Source organism: Didymella exigua, assembly GCF_010094145.1.
Source record: "Didymella exigua CBS 183.55 unplaced genomic scaffold M421scaffold_73, whole genome shotgun sequence".
Lineage (NCBI taxonomy): Eukaryota > Fungi > Ascomycota > Dothideomycetes > Pleosporales > Didymellaceae > Didymella > Didymella exigua.
Genome location: NW_022984847.1, coordinates 42,445 through 46,561, shown reverse-complemented (window position 1 = coordinate 46,561; position 4,117 = coordinate 42,445).

The window sequence follows — 4,117 nt, the reverse complement described above, 5'->3', positions numbered from 1 at the left end:
AAACCCTACTATCTAACTAAGGGTAGTATTATTATCTTCTTTTATATTAATAATATTATCCTTATATATAATAAATTAAAAGAGTAAGAGGTAATGTAGATAATTAGCTATATATAGAGTAAGTACACCTGCACAGGAGGGCACAACCTATAGTAGTTCCTTAGCATAGAGATTATACAAGACTAAGTAAGTAAGAAAATCTACCTATCTTAGGCAGCGTACTTAGACAAAATTAGTTGCCTTGCTAAGAACACAACTATACAACATAATACTCTAATAGCAACAACTAAACTACAGCTAAGGAGTAGACTAGCAGTGCTAGCAGAAATTAACAAGTATTAACGCAAAATTAGATCACTACTGTTTGCTATAGTTACCACACAACCTAACATTACGTTCGCCACATTAAGGCTTGCCAGGTTCCTCACTAATCTAGGCATCAGCCACTAAGATGCTGCGGACTAGGTCCTTCTATATCTACTTAACACTAAACAGCAATCACTGTAGATTAGAGGAGGCATTAGCCTCTAGGTAGCAAGTAACGTGTCCTTTGCTAACAACACTATAGATAGAAAGAGCTCCTAAGGCTACGCAATTAAACTCTTTAGTAGCCTTATTGTATAGAAAGTAAACAAGTAGGATATAGTAACAATATTAATAACTAAGGCTAAGCTTCTTACTCTTATATAGGTTGTAAAAGAAGCACTCTTTATCTTAAGGCTCTTGCGTAAACTACATATTAATATAGGCACATATACTATTATAATAAAATAGAATAACGTGCTTCACAAGCGAGCGGCGCACCCAAGCGAGCGGCGCACTTTCTCGAGCGCAGCGCACGCACCGCGACGTAGTGCAACACCATCACAAATTCCTATAATATACGTAACAGGATAATATTATTTATAAGCATCGCTATCATCTACATCCTCTATTTCTACCTTGCAGGTGCGGGAGTTATGCCCAATCTCGCTGCAATGGCTGCAGCGCCTCTCTGCGCGCACCCTCTTCGCAGGCGTCTTACTATCCTTACAACTACTACCCTCCTTTTTAGCAATTAAGTTAGATACCTTACTAACTATTAGGGTCTCCTCTGCGCGTACGTACTGCCTCTTATAGGTCTTGTGCTTTGTAAGCGTGTTAATAGCGTCTTAAAGGCAGCCTATTTCCTCCTGCACTAACACTATATTATAAGCTATCTGCTAAGCGCCTTTACTTAGCTGCTTAACCTGCTCATCTAATAAACTTGCTAGAGACCCCTGATAGTTTTGTATGCAATTTTGAATCAGCGTGGATTGCGCCTCTATCTCGTGGGCGTTGCGCGGTGTTTGCGCCTCCAAGGCGACAGTGCCTGGTGCAGGTGGTGTTGGCGTGCGCAGCTGTACATTAAGCTTTGATAACACAACCTTAGGGTCATGCAGGACTAGTCCAGCGCCTTAAAACCCTGCGCAAATATTCTCTAGTGTAAACGTCTTCTTAAAAGCTGCTTTAAAGGCTAGGAGGAAGGTTTCTTTGTTAATATAGTGGATGCAGCTGCGTGCCAAGAGCGAGATCCTGTCGCCGTAGTGGCGCTTTAACAGCGAGTAGGGGACAACGTCAAGAGGCTGCAGGATGTGTGATGAGTGTGGTGGCATGCAGAGAGTGATAATCTTGTTCTCCTTGCAGTAGTCCTGGAATTCTATCGAGCAGTGGCTCTCATGACCGTCGATAATGAGCAGCCTATACGCCCCAGCAGAGGACGCCTTTGTATGGACGTCGAAATGCTTGAGCCACGCCAGCGCAACGTCGTTATTAGTCTAGCTAGTAGGAGAGACTGTGACAACCTAGTTGTGAGGTAGACTAGTAAACTAGGAGGAGATAAGGACCTTGCCTGCAAAGATAAGGAAGGGTAGGATTATATGCCCTGTTGCAGCAACACCTTATACTAGGGTAACCTACTTGCAATTGCTAGGTTGTAGTTTCTTCTATTTCCTAGGTTTCTCTAAGCCTGTAATAACAAGCTAAGAGGATATCTTGCCTATTATAAAGCTAGACTTATTAAAGTTCTAGGTGTCCTTATCTATAATACTATACTTCGCCTTTGTTGATTAAACTAGGCTAAACTATGGCTAGATAATCGCTGGGTCCTTGCAGGCAGCTCGCTAGCGATCATACGGACGGCTCCATCGCGTTCGCAGCTCTGGTGTACGCTTAATGAAGTTATCAACCTAGTTCTTGCCTGTAGGCTTCCTACCACGCTCTCTTAGCAGTCTATCAGCCATATCTCGTACGTGCACCTTTAAGGGCGGTATTCCATGTAAACTCTCTTCAAGTATACGCTGTATAATTGCCTCCTCTTCTAGCTTTGTAAGGCGTTTTAATTTTAGCTCGTAATTGCGTTAAGAGTGTGTTCTATTGTGTTGTTGTTATATTATAGTTTAAGGGACCTTATAGACTTTCTTAGCAAGCTGTATACTCTCAATCTGCTCTTCTTGAAGATCTAAGATAGCAAGCTGTACGTCAGCTTCAGTATAGAGTCTCTGGGTTTGGTGTTGTTGAGGCATTACGTGTTGTCGCTGCGTAAGCGTTTTGGTGGGGAGAGTGCGCCGCTCGCTTGGGTGCGCCGCTCGCTTGTGAAGCACGTTATTAAATAAATAATTTAACTAGTTACTAAGGAAGTATTATAACTATATACTAAACTTTAGCATGTAGATATCTACAACTACTAGCTCTAATAGGAGGTAGCTACTAGAAAGATTATTATAGAATATATCTAGTCTGTAAGTATAATAGTAGATAGATTTATAAAGTTACTCCTAGTAAATAAGTAGGAAGGTTTCCTCTAGCAACTTAGTCTAGTAAATAGGGAGTTAACAAAAGTACTAAATAGTATACCTCTAGACAGGATTTAAGAATAAATTAAGGACCTTACATGCGCATAAATAGTTAGCTTAAAGAGTTTCTAAGCTAAAGGGGGTGTGTTAGATAAGAGCAAGTAGCAAGAGGTTAGATCTGCGCAATTGAGCAGGGACCTGTCGTGCAGCCAATTAGCAGTTGCCAGGTCGATTAAGCGAGACCTGGCAACTCCTGATTGGCCCGCACACCGGCGGCCGCGAACAGCGCTAATTCCCCCCCCCACTTCAATCCTGTAGCAACCAGCACGACGCTGACGGCAACACGATCGCCACAATCATCAATATATCATCATACCACCTAAGATCTCGTTAAGCACATACTCTGGCTCACAGTACGAGCATCTGACAATTAGATTCAGAATCTTCTCCTGTATCTTTCTGACACGTTTAAGCGTTGTGCCCAGTGCCTCTATAGTTTCTACAGCGCTGTTAGGCTAAATAGGTCCTTTCTTAAGTATCTGCACTATAACGTACCTCACGGGCGAGTGGCCGGCCCATGCGAGTGACAGGATTTTGCCAAGACCACATTAAACATCATACAACCCGCGATGTCTCAACGCAAAAGGGCTTTAAGTGTCTTAAAGGAACTAGATACATAGCTTGTAATTTAGGCTTTTAAATAAGAAATGACTCTTACTATTCTACGTGCTACAATAATTTCTAAGGCGTTAGAAAGAACGCTAAGACAATAATGTGCTAGAACGCTCTTAAGACGCAATTGTAAGGTTAAATTAATAAAGCTGACAAGCACTAAAGAGGAGGTCATTGTGCAGCATGTCCTAAAGATAGATAAGCGAGGATACCTACCCTAACTCTCTACTTACTAAGAGCCACTAGCCTCCTGTTAGCAAGAACTAGGCTAGCACGTTCATTAAGCGTCGCATAGAGCTCACAGTCAAGTTTAATTAAAAGTACAACTACAAGAGAGCCCTCTGCAAGGATCCTAAGGTAATCTAGGGCTAGTTCTGCCTAGTAGAGAATACTAAAGCTAAGTATAGTATCCTAGATAAAGACACCTACAGTTTTAACTGTAAAGTTATGAGACTTTGTTCTTATAATCTTTCTCTAGCGTATTTCCCTCTTAGGTATAGCGCTATGCTTACCTAAGCATCGCTATTGTGATCTCCAAGAAGAGAGGATTAGAATGGTGTGCTTACGAAGCCTGTATCTCCTCTTGTTCTTAAGATATGCTGTTCTCTATTTTAAGTAACTAGAAATGTTCT